General features: G+C 41.8%; 1 pseudogene; it reads right to left on the reverse strand.

The window, feature by feature from the left end:
- Window positions 1–8,257: 8,257 nt before the first annotated feature.
- LOC149870339 (uncharacterized) overlaps window positions 8,258–19,112 on the reverse strand; it is a 47,334-nt pseudogene continuing 36,479 nt past the window's right edge.

Here is a 19,112-nt window from a genome sequence, read left to right on the forward strand (position 1 = left end):
AAAGTCTCTTGGTAGGTTTTGGGCTATACTACATAGATAATTTTATTTTATGTTGGTGGCTGTTCTTCTGTTCTCAAGGATATTATAAAGAAAAATGATAGCTTTAGGAAAAGTTCTGCATTTTCATTTTAAACAATACATGATGCATTTTGATTGAATAGTTGCTACAATTTTTGCAAGAAATTTAAACAGGCAAATCATTTTAACATTCTCCTTTAGCACAGGAAATAAAGGAGAATGTCAAAATGATATGTCTGTTGAACTGCCAGCAAATTCCCAGGAATAACATGGATTTTGAACCATTAAAACATGGGATTTGAAACTGAAATAAAACTGAAAAACAGAAACCTTTAGCGTAAAGGGGAGAATTATTTTTAGAGTGCTCCTCATTCCTATAAAATGGCGTATAAAGTTCCCAGGCACCCTATAACAGAAAGTGTTTTTCTTTCTTAATTAACTGAGAAAAATATTTATATTTGGTTGAACTGGCATTTCTGCAGAGCAGTCCAGGACCATTTTATTTAATAAGAGTGCAGTGAATTATCTGATTCATTATTTATTTTATTTGTGTGATCTTTGTACTGGTTGAAAGATAATTATTGTGGATGGGGAGCCTCATTAGAGTGCTTACTACACTTTCCTGCTATGCTCTTACTTTTCGGGACTTTTGAAAAATCCAACCAACATGACCAGAGTTGGATTGGAGCTGTAATCAGGTGCTTTTTCACATTCTAATGAAGCAAAAGGAGCTGCATGTGCTTTTTCATTGTAATTTATAATCACCTTAGTTCTTGCTGTGTGATGCAATTGGAGCTGGCCTTTATGCAAACATGGAAGGTACAGCTTCAAATCAACAACTTTATTTTATTGCATGAAACAGATGGTGAAGATCACACCATGAGAAGACAATGCATTTTCAGAGCTAAATTACCCTTGCTAAAGGACCTGTCCCCCTGGAATTGAAGGTGGACTATGCTACACAGATATATTTCCTTTTCTGTTTATTACAGTAGCCAGACACTACTAAAGACTCAACCATTTTTTGTTTTTTTTTAAGGTTTAGATAGTGGCAGCATTGGAGTCAAAGGGAATTTTGCCATTGATTTCACCGGGGCTGGGAATAACTTTCAAGAAGAAAAATCAGCTTATAACTCAGACAATGGAAAGACTCCCTATGACTTCCTCATTGACTTCCTTTGGGACAGAATTACATTTGAGGTGTTCTCAGTAGAGGTCGCAGAATACTAGTATCTTGCAAGGAGAACAAAAGTATCGTTGGAGGAGTCATATTATTCATAGCATTTTCCCCAAATTACTTTGCAAACCACAATCTAAGGTTCATTCATCCTCCCCCAACTTGGCTTGGAGCAACTACTTTGCACCTGCAGCAATACTTAACAGGTTTTGGGAGATGCAGTATAGATTAAATTTACCTATTTATAAATATATGAGTAATATTTAGGAAGGCAGAATTTGCACCTAAGCTGAATTTACGACAGGACTTTGGTAAATTATGTTTTGAAGTTCCTAAGATCTTTTTGTTCAGATATGGGGTAGAGTTCTTAATTAAGCAACTTATTTTTGGATTGTTGCATTACAGTAGCCTCAGCAATTCCTTGTGTAGATATGACATTTGGATGTTCATCTTTTTCTTAAAAAAAGGAGGCATCTCCTTTTGTGGATATAGATTTTTTTAAATGTGTAGGCATACATTGCAACATGTCTTTTTAATTTTCTTAATAGAAGAAGAACTCAGTGATAATAAGGAACTAAAACTCCCTGTTCTTTTATTCCTGTTCTTTTATTATATAAGATACAGCTACTTTTTGGTGCTTCTCCTCCAAAGGCATTGAATTGAATATTAAAATGCTGATAAAGCTTGTAGAAATAAATTAACAGCCTTGTCATGCCTTTCAATGCTGAAATACAAAACTATAACATACTGTTATTCATGGGCTAACCCATCCCCCCTTGCCTTCCCCCACCAAATGAATTTCTGAGACATTGTAAGATTATCTATTCTTTCTTATAAAACTCTGCAGTGTAGTACAGTGATCTGTTTGAAACTTTGAGACACCAGAACAGATTGCAGGAGGGGAAAATTCTGGAAGGAGCTCCAGGAAGTCTGTCTATGTCTGTAATTCCAGCTCCAGTTTGTAAACAGTTCTCTTAACAAAAAGCCAGTTTATTTGGAGGCCTTTCATATTATCATGCAGCACGTTGTACTTGAAATTAGGCAGGAGAAGTCTAGTGAGACCCACAGCAAAGAGGAAAGTGTGATCAACTGGAATACAAAACAGCACCTAGAAATGGAACTAATGGGCAAAAAAAGGAGGGACTCATGCTATCCAGAATTAACAATTGCTAGGCAAAAACCTTGCACAAAAATATAGACAAGAATTGAGTCTACTTACAGAAATGACCACTGGGGATAAAGTTAAAGAAAATTAAGGTAATGCTTTTTTACTTTCTCAAAGTGGGAGGAGGGGATATACTGAAGTGAATGAGACATGGTTGGTAGGAATAATACCTGAACAGTGAAATAGCTTCTGAAAGTGTTAGATGAATATTGTGCCTCCAGATGGAATGAGACTTCAAAAAGATGCTGCTTTGTTACCCGAAACTAAGAAGCAAAAGTGGGAATAGAAACTTGCATTACACACCTGGCAGCTCTGGTATCTACATGTATCTTTAGAGACAAAGTGGGAACACTAGATTGTCTGTGAGATGCAATTCCAGTTTGCAAGAGAGATTGCAAAGAGAATCATAGTTCTCTCCATAGAGAAATGTCTCAAGGCCAGGTACAGACATTCAGAAAGGCAGAGGTGGAATCTTTCTAAGTGACAAGGTTTTCTGTAAGTGGCTTAGTTTAGACCAATAGTGAACAGAACACATTTGTCCTTTGGGGGGACGGGGGAAGTACAAACCATAGACTGGGTTTCACCATTTTTAAATCAGTCTATGTGCACTGAACTTCTGGGCTACTTAAACACATGACAGGGGTTTAGTTCTCTTAAATTGAAATGGTGGGTTTCTAATTGGTGGATTTTTTAATTGTGACAATTAAAAACCCATTGTTTCAATTTAGGGGCACTCTCTATGTCATGGCAAGGGGCCTGATCCTTTTTTTTTTGGCAGAGCCTGTCCACAGCCAGAGGGTGAGCTGCCTGGGGGACCTGAGCTGCTCAGAGCCAGCACCTGGCTCACTAGCAGCCCTCCTGGGTGGCTCTAGGAAGTGCTGCTGCCACAGAAGGAAGGACTGGGGCCTCCCGCAGCTTAGATGCTGCCCATCCAGCCACTCTCCTGCTGCCTCCTTGTGCTGCCCCAGGGAAAGCTGGGTGTGCTGGTGGCCAGAGAAGGTGGCAGGGACAGTGCACAGAGCGCTAGAAGACCAGAGGGAGGGCTTGGGGGTGGGTGTAACATTGCAGTTTGTTAGGCAGGAAACTAAAATACATTGGGATGTTTTTTAGTTTGCTATGTAACAAAGTCATTTACAGCACAACATGCCACTACATGTGTACAGCGTGACAAAATTATATTGAAATACCCCACCTCATGTGGAACATGTGATTCAATTAAACTGCTCTAAAATGACAATTCAACTGCTAAAAAAGGCAATTTCATCATGTGTACAAGTGTTCCTGTTCTTTTATGGGTATAGACTGGTTTTGTGTGCTGGACACGTGCTCTGTTATGGGTATAGATGAGTTTCTGATCAATTATAAAAGTGTAATGTCTGTACCTGGCTTCAATATTAAACTGGAAAATTTGGCCAAAAACTGGTGGTATATAGGTAAGATAATTACATACAGTGAAATGGCAGCAGAAAACTCTTAAGTGGCTTACAACATCAGCCATATAATTGCCTAGCCTAATATTTTAATGTCCCATGTTGACATCCTAGCTCCACAGAGATTGATGGGAACTTCTCTATTGACTTCAGTTAGGCCAAAATTTACTCTCAGTTACTTAACTTTTCTACCAAAGTTAGGTTAGAAACTACTATATGATGGATACAGGAGACAATTCAGTATAATCATCATTTTCAGGTTATCACTGATTTAGAGTAAATTAATGATAGACTTAAATTGTAACAGCTAAATAGGGTATTTACATTAATGTGCTAATTCTTTCATCATTATGAAAGAAGGTGATTAAATCAATCTTTTTTAAATTACCGTAGCTGTGGAACCTTCATACTTAGTTCCAAGGTTGCATGCCATAATCTTAAATGGGCCATTAAAAATAAAAATAAAAAAAGCCTCTTTATTAGAATCTAATGCATTGCAGCGTAGCCAGGCCCAAATATATGTAGTTTTACAGGATAATTTCAACAATAGGTACCATCTGCTTAATGTGTTCATAAAACTAAATATTAATTTCCTGGTAAATCAGTTGTAAACCAGAAAGTATTGTTATTATTGCAATAATTTGTGCATAGGACAAATGTCTCTATGTCTCAGAAGGTTAAGGTTTAGAATAAGATCTGGCACTCACTTTTCTCCACAATTCAGCTAAAATTAAATTGCATGAACTTGAATCTAAGTCATATTTTATCTTTCATTAGAACAAAAAAGACCTGGAAACAATCTGTAGACCACCAGGATTCCTGAAATTTATTTTCCAGTTATAAAAATATACTAGTGTTGAATTCATTCACCATCTGTCAGTCTTTTGCCCCTACCAATGAGCTAAGTTTTAAGACAGGTCACTTGCATTAGACGAGAACAGTTATAAGAAGCCAGAATATCAAGATCACTTAATTATATAAAGATATAGCCAGGGCTTCTGGAAGTTTGCAGTGCTTCAGCAATAGTCTCTGCAATGGCATATACTCTTTGTTGAATTCTCAAGAATGCAAAATCTTCCTTAGTTTATTTGGATGTGGTCTAAGCTATTGAAATCAACAGAAAAACATCCAGTGACTTCATGGGCTTTGAATCATATCCTTTCTGTACATAGCCAAACATATGTGTATATGACAGGGGAAGAGACAGTGTAAGATAATACACAGCAATAGTTGGAAAAATTCACAGGATTATTTCCTTTATTGTCTTTTGGGCTACACTAGCAGACACTTTACTCCCACTGGTGAGGCTGGTATTACTTGTAGAAAGAGGAAACATGGGGGAAGGGTTAGAACTAATGATGAAACAGCATGTGATAAAACTGAGATTAGGTTGCTAAAATGAATAGTGTGCGTTTCACTGTTATAGCTAAAACAAGACAAAAAGCAACTGGTTGTATGGGACTTTGTTGAGAAAGACAGGGATATCACAAAGAAGTGGTTAGGCATATCCTGAATCATGAAGAAGGAAATATAGTAAGAAAAGTACAGGAGATGAAAATTGAAGGGATCAAAAAAAAGAAAGACTGAAATGAAAGAAGGCAGTCAGAAAAGACACGAATGAATTGCGAATAAGAACAGAGGATACCACTAATCAGAACTGTGTCAGAACCTATATTAAATTGGTTTAAGGGCTGAAATAAGAAAGAAAGCAAATCCAACAGAGTAATGTGCCTTTTAATGTGGATAAGGAATCAGACTCTAATTCTTAATGAATAAAATATTACTGGGCTGGCTGGATGCCAGGGGGATCAAATGCTAAACACCTGTAAAAGGTAACAGATGTGCTACTGTAGCACATACTTCCCCTGCAGGCATCTGTGACTTTTTCATTGCAAGGAAGCATTGCATAGTCTATTCATTTTGGGGTTGTTTTATTGATTTTTATTTCCATGAGTGTTGGGCATAATGAAGATTAGAACATTAATATATACAGTGTATGAGCTATTACTCACCAATAAACAATGTCATTTGGCTATTTAGTGTTCTCAGTCACATGCTCAGACGGTTCAAGAAGTCACCAAAATTAAATGAGGAAGGATACAGGCAAAGGACACAACAGAGTAAACATCCATCTCGAAGTGTATTTGGTAATGGATTCAACTTCTATACAATGTTTAATTGATGAGACAAAGGGCTTAGATGCCCACATTATCTGGTCTTGAGCTATAGAAAAAGGAGGTCAGATCTCTTTATTACATGCGGAAATGCATAATTAAGATAAGCATTTTGAAGTTAAGGGAAATTATATTCTTGGTATTAGAAAGTTTGGACTAAATTGCAATGTATACCAGTACCTGACTTGAAACTCTCTGGTAAACAATTCTGGCAATAGCTGCATATTCATTACACCAATAACATACTCAGCCTTTTTGTTATGTAAATGAATTCAGTTCTTGTGAAGTGTTAGTGTTAGAAATTAGTGGTAGAGATTAGACTATACAGCTCTGTTTTACAGCAAAAAGAGGTTCAGAAAATGTAGTAGCACAGCAAACTTTTCATCCCTGAAGGGACTGTTTGCTGGTATGAGGGTAATTTCCTTTTCTGAACTGTCCCTTATTCAAGATAGTGAAGCTACCAAAATGTGACATCTGAAGTTCTGCTTTTATGACGTGGGCACTTGTCAATGAATAAAATGAAATGAATTTATGAACTTATTTCACTCAGGTGATTGAAGGTTGCGTAATAACAGCTTTTCCACATAACTGATCTAGTGGGAAGCATTTGTTTCTTAAATGGTTAGTATCAAATCCTTTCCAAGTTTGCTCTCATTTTAGGTCTAAATGCACTTTTACATTAACAATCAATCAAATACATTTACAAACTAGGCCTGTGCAAAGCAGCAAGTATTCACTTTGGATTTGGCTGATTTGGAGGGACAGTGATTTGATTCGACTATAATGGAGAATCACTAAAATACCCATAACTTTGTCATTTTCAAACTGTTGTCATTTTCAAAACTGCAAGCCTTCTGAATCTCTATGAATAGATTTGGAGGCTTCCAATTCAATTCAGACCTGTTAATGGGTCTCCTGATTTGGAGATTTGGCTGCCAAATCGGGTCAAATCTCCTCCAAATTGAATCAGCTACTAAATCATTGTACAGCCCTATTACAAACAAATATATTTCGTTATATTTTATTTTGACTTCAATGATATGCATACGTGATACTTTTACATTTGCTTTTGTGAGTTAATAGCAATCTGAATGGAATGGAGGACTCTGTAAAAGGTAAGGATGGTAAAGAAATTAATCCAAAATTAGATCAAGCTTCATTTTTGTTTGTTTTGTTTTTCCTGTATGTTTTAGAGAATATAGACTTTAACATGTTAAAATGTTCATGTGCCATCTTCCAGGAACTGTTATCATTCTGAAAGATCCTGCTTTTTTATGCACCACAGATAAGCAAAAATGAAACAGATGAAAAACACATTGATAGTGTATATCACATTTATGAAAAATAGTAATTCAAATAACCTTGCAACAGAACTGGGAAGACACGTGATTTTCTGTGACAGAAGTACCACCTTGCCAGATCTCTGCAACTGGCTCTTAATTATACAAGGAGGTATAAACAGACATCACCAAATGAAATGGATCAGCTGTACTGGGATGTGTCTCAGCACAACTGATCCCCTTTAGCTGAACTAGAAATTGCCCTATTGTGCCACAGGGTCCCACCCCTACTACTTCTGGGAGTGGCTGCAGCCTGATCTTGTGGGGTAATACTTAGGGCATGCCTCTGCAAATAGGGGAATCCTGGGTTTCCTGGATAGCAGAGGAATGCTGGAGAATCCATGGGTGGGAACACCTCTGCAACTGTGGAAACCCAGGGTTTCCCAATTTGCAGAGACACACCCCAAGTCAAATCCCCCCAGCCTCCTGGGCACACATCTCTCCAAACAGAAAAAACTGGGGAGGTGCTCCTGGGACTTTAGGTGCCTGATCTTGTGCACCCCAGGAATGGAAATCCCCAGGGCATGCAGAATCAGGCTTATGAAGCCCCAAAATCACTTGCCTGGGGTGGCTGGAGAATGGAGGAAGTTCTGTGCTGCCTGTGCTCTCCCACCATAGAGCCAACAGGTGCCCTGTTAGCACCACTGTTCAGGGATTGCTAAAGCACAATTAACCTTTAAATGGAACTTGAAATACAAACACAGACAACTCAGTGTCCTAAAATGAAAGTCTAACTGTATGAGTACAAAAAGTACTATCTTCGCAGTTTCTATATTTAGAGAGAGAAAACATGCTTAGTACAATGATCTCACCTGATCCCAGATGTTACTTTGCTTAACAGAAAAGACAGCCACTTAGTTCCTGAAGCAAAGGGTATGTTGTTGGCTGGGATGGTCCAGACAGGTGTTGAAAGATGGCTTCATGATAACAATGATGACAGTGATGACACACACTTAACTTTCTTGCTCTTTTTTATGATTTTCTTTAATTTGATTCCTTTGTTGACTCCTTGATTTCAGCTTGGTTTCTTTGCAGAAAGCATACTGTCCATATTTTATCCTGTCATCATATTCCTTTGTTTAACAGACCCATCACGGGCATACCACTTAATTTGTCCTTTTTTGGTGTCTTACTTTGGGCATTGTCCATTGGTCTCCTCTATCACCTTTCGTTAATGTATCCATTCATTTCATCCCTCTGATTCATAGATTTCATAGACATTAGAGATCGAAGGGACCTTGTAAGATTACCGGGTCCCGCCTCATGCCCAAGGGGCAGTAAGTCAGCTAGGGTCAAAGGATCCCAGCAAGATAAATGTCCAAATGTTTCTTGAAAGCGTCCAGAGTAAATGTTTGCACCACCTCTGGGGGGAATTTGTTCTAGGGCCTCGGCTCAGACAGTAAAGAAGTTTTTCCTTATGTCCACCCTAAAACAGTATTGCAGGAGTTTGTGATTGTTGGACCTTGTCATCCCCTGGGGTGCTTTGGTGAACAGGTGTTCCCCCAGATCCTGATGCATGCCTCTTATGTTCTTATGGGCTGCCAACAAGTCACCCCTGAGCTTGCGCTTCTCTAGGCTGAAGAGTCCCATAGCTTGCAGTTTCTTTTCATAAGGCCTGTTCTCTTGCCCTCTGATCATGCAAGTGGCTGTCTTCTGGAATCTTTCAAGGTTCTTCACATCCTTCTTAAGTTGTGGAGCCCAGAATTGGATGCATTACTCCAGCTATGGCCTCACCAAGGCTGTATACAGTGGGAGGATGACATCCTGGGTCTTGGTCAAGATGCATCGGTAGGTGCAAGCCAGAGTTTTGTTTGCTTTGCTAGGTGTGGTACTGTATTGGTGGCTCATATTCATCTTGTGGCCAATCATGACCCCCAAGTCTCTTTCAGTCATGGTGCTAGCAAGTGTAGCATTGCCGAACCTATATGTATGATGCAGGTTTTTGTTTCTGAGGTGGAGCACTTTGCATTTTTCCGTATTGAATGCCATCAGGTTTTCATCTGCCCACCTTGGAAGCCTGTCATGGTTGGCCTGGATCACCAGCCTGTCCTCAAGTGTGGAGACTCTTCCCCAAAGCTTGGTGTCATCAGCAAACTTGGCCAGTCCGCTTTTGACACCAGTGTCCAGATTGTTAATGAAGACATTAAAGATTACAGGTCCAAGAACAGAGCCTTGGGGGACACCACTAGTCACTGAGCACCATGTTGATTCAGTTCCATCAGCTACCACTCTCTGAGTCTGACCTCAGAGCCCATTCTCCAGCCATCAGACTGTGAAGTAGTCAAGGCCACAGTTTCCCAATTTTTCCATGAGGACATCATGGAACATCAGGTCAAAGGCTTTTTAAAAGTCCAAATATATGACATCAACCTCTTCCCTCTTGTCTAGGTGATACGTCACTTGGCCATAGAAGGAAATGAGATTGATCAATTAAGACCTACCTGCAACAAAACTGTGTTGGCTATCCCTCAGCATGTTGACTTCTGTTAGCCTGTCAAGAATAGTTTCTTTGATAATTGTTTCCAAATTCTTCCCAGGGATTGAGGTTAAATTGATTGGCCTGTAGTTTCCTGGGTATTCTTTCCTCCCTTTCTTGAAAATGGGTACCACATTGGCTCTCTTCCAATCTTCAGGTACATTTTCTGAGCACCGTGAGTTCTCGAATATCCTTGCCAATGGTTGCACTATGGTGTTTGCCAGTTCCTTTAGCACTCTGGGGTGCAACTTATCTGGACCAACTGATTTATGGGGGTCCAGCCTTTCAAGATGCTCTCTCACAGGTTCTATGCCAATGGTGGGCATATAGTCATCTTCACCCTGGTCATCCCTCATCTTGTTAGGCAGGGTGGTCCCTTTGGGCTGGTGAAAAACTGACGCAAAGTAATCATTAAGTAGATTGGCTTCTTCCTGGATGTCAGTAGTCAGCTGCCCCAGCTGGTTTAGCAGGGCTCCAACGTTGTCCTTCTTTTTCTTTTGACTCCCCACATATCTGAAGAAGGACTTTTTATTGTCCTTGATTTATGTAGCTAGATGGAGTTCAGTTGCAGCCTTGGCTTTTCTAGTTCACTCCCTGCAGGTGCAGACCAGTGCAGTATACTCCTCCTTAGTGGTGTTATCTCTCCTCCATCCATTATACACCTCTCTTTTTAGACATAGGAGGTCCACGAGTTCCCTGTTGAGCGAAGGGTGTTGTTGAGCCCTTTTACCACCTTTCCTACAGGTGGGGATGGACTCCCTCTGTGCTTCTAGGATTACTTCCTTAAGGAGCAACCACTCATCATGAACTCCCCTCCCTGTGAAATCATGGCTCTCAGGGTCTCAAGAACAAGCCTGAGCTTATGAAAGTCAGTTTTCCTAAAGTAAAGGACTACTCCATTGTTCGCTGACTTGTCAGCTTGGCAGTAGATTGTAAAAGTGATCAACTTGTGGTGACTGTCACCCAGCTTCCCTTCAATTCTAAGGTTGGTGATTAACTTGTCCTCTTTGGTCAGTACCAGGTCCAGCAGTGCCTTGCCCCTTGTTGGTCCATAAACTTCTTGGCACAGGTAGATCTCATTGACACATGTAAGGAAGCTTTGTGACCAGTTGGATTTGGCTGAGTGCTCAGCCCATGAGATGTCTGGGTACTTGAAGTCTCCCATGATGACCATTCACCAAGAGCATGCAGCCTTGTCCAGTTCCCTGGTGAATTCTTGATCAAGCACTTGTTCCTGGTTTGGAGGTCTGTAGTAGACTCCTACTATTGTATCCCCTTCACTATGTTCCATAGATTTCATAGACATCAGGGCTGGAAGGGACCTCGGCAGATCATCGAGTCCAGCCCCCTGCCCAAAGGGCAGGAAGTCAGCTGGGCTCATAGGATCCCAGCAAGATAAGCATCCAATTTACTCTTCAAGGTGTTCAATGTAGGTGCTTGAACCACCTCCGCTGGCAGACTGTTCCAGACCTTGGGGGCTCGGACAGTAAAGACGTTCTTCCTTATGTCCAGCCTGAAACGGTCTTGCAGGAGTTTGTGACCGTTCGACCTAGTCATCTCTTGGGGCGCTCTGGTGAACAAACATTCTCCCAGATCCTGGTGGTCACCCTTGATAAACTTATAGGTGGCCATCAGATCACCCCTGAGCCTGCGCTTTTCCAGGCTAAAGAGTCCCATGGCTCTCAGCCTATCATCGTAAGATCTGTTTTCCTGACCTCTGATCATGCGCGTGGCTCTCCTCTGGACTCTCTCAAGCTTCTCCACATCCTTTTTGAATTGTGGAGCCCAAAACTGGACACAGTACTCCAGCTGCGGCCTCAGCAAGGCCAAGTACTAGGGGAGAATGACGTCCCGGGATTTGCTCGAGAAGCATCTATGGATGCAAGCCAGCGTTTTGGTCGCTTTATTAGCCACAGCATCACATTGCAGGCTCATGTTCATCTTGTGGTCAATGATGACCCCCAAGTCTCTTTCTTCTGTAGTGCTATCCAACATAGCACTGCCAAGCCTATAAGGGTGCTGCAGGTTTTTCCTCCCAAGGTGGAGAACCTTGCATTTTTTGGTGTTAAACACCATCAGGTTCTCATCTGCCCATTTGCTGAGCTTGTCCAGGTCAGCCTGGAACACCCGCCTGTCTTCTGACGTGGATGCTTTGCCCCAAAGTTTGGTGTCATCGGCAAACTTGGCCAGTCCACTCCTGACTCCAATGTCCACATCATTAACGAAGATGTTGAACAGGATGGGTCCAAGGACAGAGCCTTGAGGGGCCCCACTGGTCACAGGGCACCACGATGAGTGACTGCCATCAATTACAACCTTCTGGGTCCGACCACGGAGCCAATTTCCCAGCCAGCGGATCGTGGTGGAGCCAAGGCCACAACTGGCCAGTTTGGCCAAGAGGTGATCATGGGATACCAGATCAAAGGCTTTTTTGAAGTCAAGATATATGACATCAATCTCTTCTCCCTTGTCCAGGCGATAGGCCACCTGGTCATAGAAGGAAATGAGATTGGTCAAACAAGACCTACCCGCAACAAACCCGTGCTGGCTAACCCTTAGGATGTTAGCCTGGGCCTGTCCATCAAGGATGGCCTCCTTAATAAACTTTTCTAAGATCTTCCCCAGGATAGAAGTCAGGCTAATGGGCCTGTAGTTAGCCGGATCCACTCTCCTCCCTTTCTTGAAGATCGGCACCACATTGGCCTTCTTCCAGTCTTCAGGCACTACACCAGAGCGCCAGGAGTTTTCAAAGATCCGTGCCAGGGGCTGGGCTAGGATGCTCGCCAGCTCCTTGAGTACCCTGGGGTGCAGATTGTCAGGGCCGGCTGACTTGAAGGTATCCAGCTTCTCAAGATGTTCCTTCACGAGGTCAGCATTTATGGAGGGTAGGGGGATCCCCATCACCCGGATCTCCCTGTCCCATAGCAGGCATGGGCGTCCCATGGGACTGATGAAAGACTGATGCAAAGTACCTATTTAATATTCTAAGCCCTCGTATTCTAACCCAAAGGGTCTCTAGTCATCCTCCTTGGGTGCCAATCTCAGTAGGGATGTGTAGCTCTCCTTCACATACAGAGCTACACCCCCCCCTTTTATCAAGGAAAAAAGCACCTGCGCCCCCAACCCCCTGGAGACCTGCTCCCAGAGCCCTGTGGCCACTCATGACCTGGCTGGGATGGCTCTGAGCCATGCCATTTGTGCCCATGTGGATAAGGAGCATACAGTAGTAGTCAGAAGGCCAGATAAGTTTTGGGATCCTTTCAGCCACATCCTGGATATGGGCTCCTGGGACGCAGCAGATCTCCCAGGCTAAGGGGTTAGGGAAACAGATTGCTCCCTCAGTCCCCCTCAGGAGGGGGCCACTCACAATAACCACTCTGGATTTCATCTTAGGAATGATAGCTGGTCATGTTTTGTGCAGGCTCTACTGGTGCTGCAAGAGGTTTGTACCTGTTACAGAGATCCAGCAGGGTGGTGACCCTGGTACAGTGAGCCTCGGGGCCAGAGACAACCTTTGTCCAGCCCCCTGATTGGACAATATGGGAGTGCCTCTTGGCCTTCCTGGTCCTGGCAGGGGACCTAGGTCACTCTTCTGTCCTGGGGTGAAGGGCCTAGCAGTAGGAGTCAGTCTCCTGTTCACCATCCCTGACAGCTCACAGCCTCTGTACTGTGGTCTGGAGCTCCACTATCTGGGATTCCAGAGACTCCGATATGGAGCAAACCTCACAAGAGGATGTTGCAATGCTCCTGATCCCATGTGCCTAGAGTTGTGTCAGTCAGCCCCACAGCTGACAGCCAGAGGCTCTGTCTGAATGGAGGCCAGAACCATGGGTTCTGTCTGGATGGAGGCCTCAGAAGTACCAGAGGGGAGGGATCCAGCTGCAGTGGGGAACCTCAGGGTGCAACGTGTCCTACCTACCATTGCGTCGGTAGTAGTTAGGCTACTACCGTGCCAACCAGTCCCTTGAGATTCTTTGCCTAGGGACTTGGGCCCTTTCTGTGTACCCTCCTGTGCAAACTCCCATGGTAACTCATATTCTGGGCCTAGAAGCACACCTGTTTGTGTGTCCTGTTTATGAGGTTCCGGTCACGTGTCTCCCTGGTGGGGCTGGGCAAAGTAGGAGCTGGGGGGTTGTGGTCCTCCTTGGCTCCTCTTAGCTGTCTCCCTGCAGCTGGGCTAAGTCCCTCCTACCAAAGGCCCCTGCTTACCTCCAGCAAGGCTGGGGGTCAGAGGGGGTCCTGGGTTTCTTGTTGGGGGTCCTGGGGCTCACGGGGGCACAATGGATGTCTGCCCATGTGTCTTGCTCCAGAGCTGGAGGCCAAGTGCGGCTTCTGCCATTTTAAACTTTTATTCAGCCAGTTAGTGCCAAGTTCAGTTAATTTGAGCTAGTAACACAACTATTACTATGTTGTGTTATAAACACTTCTCATAGTGATAGAAAAGGAAGGAAACATCATGTGAGCAAACTCCAAGGCCATAAGCTGCTTGCAAGAGGCAAGGCCAGCTGATATTGTAAACACCAGCAAAATGAAAAGTTCAGATAACAATGAGGCTATATAGAACTTTAGACTGAATATAAAAGAAAACTTTAGACAATACTATAATTCAGGACTCTATAAACAGGTACAACTTTAAAGCATAAAATAGGAGAAGCTACCTTAACAATCAGCAGTAAAATAGTGGCACAAATTCATACCACCAATGTCACAGCCACAAATTTTAGGTTGTGGTGCAGTAAGAAGTATGGACATCTGTTTAATTGGCCTTTGTGCCTCCATAAAATGTTTTATGGCAGCACAAATGTGACATCTCTTTCCATTGAGTATTGTGGGGAAGACAATGTTGGCAGGGAAAGGAGAAATGGCTATACAATAATATTCAGAAAGGTTGCACTTCTGCAAACCTTCTATTGAGTTGTACCCATGTGACCGGTGCTATGAACATCAGTGGAGCTTCAATATTGAGTAAGCGTGAGTAACAGATGCAGAACTGGGTGCTTGGCATTTTGCAAAAAATTCAAGAAGACAAGTCATTATTTGAACAAGAGAACTACAACGCCATTCTCCAATCCCATTGGCATTACTGCTTTTTGCTGGCCCTATTAACCTGACTGAGACTGCAATTTATTTTTGGAAGCTTTTAAAAAACAGCTGGGGACTTTCCTTCACTTTTAGTCATACACAGTTCTGTCTTCATTTTTATTTATTAAATATTTTAGAAACACTGGATTCTGCTTAGACTTAACTGACTTTCATGTAAAATATCTATGTATGTAATCTATCAGCTACTTCTCTGAGATGATAAAAATGGCCAGGTGGCAACACTAATAATTATTCATGAAAGAGTTTAAAAAGTTCAATTTGTGCTCAGCCTCTTTGAAAATGACCCTTTATATTTCTCTTGGCATTCATAAATTTTCAAACTTCCTCTGGAGAATTAAACATTTATACCCTGGCTTCATGCTTTAAAAAAATTCACACTAAATATGACTATATGCTAAGCTTATTTTTAATATTTAGTTGTGGATGATAAGACTTTAGGGCAAGGACTCTCTGTTTTGCTTATTTGTCTACGCTAAAAATAAATGATAATATACCTTTCTGAGGTGCTCAGGAATTGTAGATATTTTGACCTGATTACAGATCATGATCTTCTGTTTCATCCTTTCACAGATTTTTATGCACCAATACGATAACATGAAAAATCCCTTCCTGAAAAGTTTTATCCAAAACTTCAGTTGACGTCTCCAAGCTGATCTCTTTCCCAACTGCTCTCAAGCAAAGTTCAGCAACTAACTCACTTCTTAAGTTTGATTTTTCTTTTTCTAATATAGAAACTAAAAATAAGTAACATAGTGCATCTAGCTCTCTGCTAGGCATGTCTCTCCCTAGAGTCTCTCTCTCTCTATTCTGCTCAACTCACACACTAGATCCTTACCTTCTAAGGAGCCATTCTTACCTCCTGTACATTGAAGTGGGGTAATAAGTTACTTGACCAAGTGAATTGTTAACCAGCTTACTATTTCCCACTAGAATCAACACTTCTGAAAAGAGAAGAGTATGTCAGGAAAACACTGCCAGTTTGTTACAAATCCAGATCTTTTTTTTCAGATGTGAAAATACCTGAATATTTTTTTCCCATTATTAGAAGTAGAAGTGCTAAAATATTGCTGCAAGAAAGGCCATTCGCATAAGATTCCCTGTTGAGAATTGCATGCTCCAGTTGCTTGTACAGTCTTTTGATTAATTTTGTTTTTTGAGATTTGCCTCTAAATAATTCAAAAAAACTATTGGGATGTATTTAGAATAATCATATAATAGGCATTATTCTTGCCCAAATCCCATTGATTTTCAACTGGAATTTACATGACCTGTTTGATATTTTTTCAGACAGCCATCCCATCACCCCACAAGTGTCTATCCAAGCTGAGGTATTGAGAATTTGAGCCAAATATATCAAAACCTTTTGCCAAGAAAAGAAACAATTAAAAAAGGAAATTTTTCATTTCAGCTTTTTAAAAATGAAATATTTGGTTTTGTTTCAAAATAGTTTTTATTTCAAAATCTGGAAAAATATGTTTTTAAAAGGGGGAAAAAATCTCAGAAAAGGCCCTTCATTCTACCCAAACCTTTTCCTTTTTTTTCTTTTGTTGCTGTTCTGTAGCCAGAGAACCAGAACAAATATTCATACTAGTCTAGAGTTGAGTATTTAAATTCTTCAAGTTCCTTTCAAAAACCTAACTTGTAAATATTGCTTCTCTATGGAAAAGAAACATTAGGGCAGTGTATTTTATAGCTGCACACAGACATTTGGGGAGGGTAGGGAGAGGTTAACTTGAGTTAAAAATGGCTGCCTGATCTAAGGTAAATCAGGATAAAGGAGGCTAGTGTGGGGGGGCTGGGGGAAATGGGGAGGGGAAGTGGTTTGGGATATTGGAGGGTCTTTAGGGGGATCAGCGGGGCAGGTGGAGTCTTTGGGGGGAACAAGAGATCGGGGGAGCAAGCAGGATCTGTGTGAATGATCAAGGGAATATGGGGGGCAGGTGGAGTCCGTGGAAGGGTGTGGGGGAGCTAGAAGGCTCCACAGGGAGGCTCAGGGTATTAGGGAGAGGGAAGGCAAGGTTTTAGGGTGGTTGCTGGGGTCTGGGAAGGTTTGGTGGAATCACGGGGTCAGGTGGCATATGTGGGGGAGCTTGAGGAAAAGGTCTGTGCCCCAGGACCAGGGGGTATTTTTCATCCCCCAAGTTCCACTACCTCTAGACAAACAACCCCCCACAGTGAACCTGCACCTCCATTCTACCCACCCCTCCCCCAACCCCAGCTTACTTCCTTGGCTCCTGGCACTGGCAAATGCACGTAAAAGCATTGCCAGGAGCTTCTTGTGGGATGGGAGATTTGGTGGGCTGTGATGGGGGTGGAGGGGAAGAGAGGAGGTGCTGGCTTGCTGTTCTGGAGTGGTGGTTGTCTTCCTGGAACTGGGGCAATAGCCAGGAGGGCTAAAATAGTCTGGTGCCAGGGGGGCAGGTAGGAAAAACGCAGCCCTGGGGGATGTTCCAACCCTTGAGTTGCACTGAGGACTGTGCAGAAGTTTAGGATAGTCATATTGGTCTAAAATGGCCAACTTGATCTACTTTAGACTGGGTAGAGGTAAATTCATTCAGGTTGGCTTTTTTTAGACTGATCTAATTTTCTTGGAACTTCTGTACAGTTCTCACCTAGATGGACCTAACTAGGGCTCAAAGTGTAAGGCCTGTATCTGGGCAAACTAAATTAGACTGGATGGCCATTTTTAACACAACTTAACCTCCCTCAATCCCCTGAATGTCTGTATGCAGCCTGTATGTTGTATATTTTACCTTTCATATAAGGTATCTTGGGAGAAAGAAAACTTAGGTGTAATCAGCATCCTGGAACAAAATAATATCCATGCAGCAGCCAAGGCTCAAAAAAACACAGTAAGACAAGCATTCTGATAAATGATGAACAAACAAGGGAAAGTAAATAAGCAGGATATTAATGCAACAGTTTACAATTTGTAATTGATCTTTTAGCAATGAAGCAAAATGATTGATAGGATCACATTAGAAATAACTACTAAAATTGGACCAACATCAAGGAATGACTTGTATACTAGAGTGGAAATATTTATTACAGATGGCCTGGAGTTTCAAACTTGATTGCTTAAAATTAGATATTTAAATCAATATATAGGCTTTCAAGTAAGTGGCCTGATTTACAGGAGTGCTGGGTATATGCAAATACTGTTGGCATTTCTTTGAAATTATTTATTGAATTGCTTAAGAATGTACTTAGATGTGCAACTTTGGGTACCTAAGTATTATGATTTATAATGGCTTATTTTACATATTATTTGCATGTGCATGAAGATGGGATGGAGAAGTTGCAAAGATGCTTGTTTGATGGGGAGTAGGCTGGCACCATTGTCAGTGAGGAAGTGGGCATTGCATTTTCATAGCATTTAAGAGATGACAAGGAATATGGAGTTAGGTTGTGAAGGCCTTTTGGAGTGCAGATGAATTGCTTGTTTTTGATGCGGTGGAGAATGGGAAGCTGGAGGAAGAACTCAATTAAGGGATAGTTGTGGCTAAAGCGACCAACCATGCTCTTTCAGTGGCTGCATGACACAAGTTTGCATTTGTCAAGGTTACAAAGAGAGAAAATTGTATCAGTCACAACTTAAAAGGATGAGAACCTATGGATTTAGCTGTATGGATGGTGAGACAAGCCATATCTTAGGGATGCTATGCAGGTTGAAGAAGCATGAATTAGGTGGACCCTGCATATGAGGATGTGGTGTCAAACTGAAGATCCTGCTCAGGTTATGTGTTTGTATGATAGGGAGGATGGTGGCAGTATTCAGTGACTGATAGACGTGTGGGTGTAGGAAAAGGCTTTTAGGGAAGTCTAATAGGGCACCCTACTCAAGTCCCTGAAAAAATGTTAGTAAAACAAATATTGTAAAATACCTTCTTCATCTTGGACTGAAAATTAAGTTACAAAAAGCCATGAACAGGAGGATGATGCATGTACTTTTTATGTTACTGTTTTTAAGGGACTTGAGCAGGATGGAATAGGATCACGCTTGGATGCCTAATAGTTGGAATACAATCTGTCCCTAGAAACCTATATTTGAGCAGATGAGATTTTACTGATGGCTGGGTATTCATAAGGGACATCATTAAAAGAGGCTGAAGAACCTCAGGGGCAAGTTAGAGCCTGGAAGGGGGGGCAGGGATTTTTACCTTTAGGTGCTCCTCTGCTCTTATTTGGGGGAAGATAGAATGATTGGGAGTGGTGCCTCCTGGGATTCT

This window comes from Crocodylus siamensis, chromosome 2, assembly GCF_052110815.1.
Source record: "Crocodylus siamensis isolate JL-2025a chromosome 2, ASM5211081v1, whole genome shotgun sequence".
In the NCBI taxonomy this organism is placed as follows: Eukaryota; Metazoa; Chordata; order Crocodylia; family Crocodylidae; genus Crocodylus; species Crocodylus siamensis.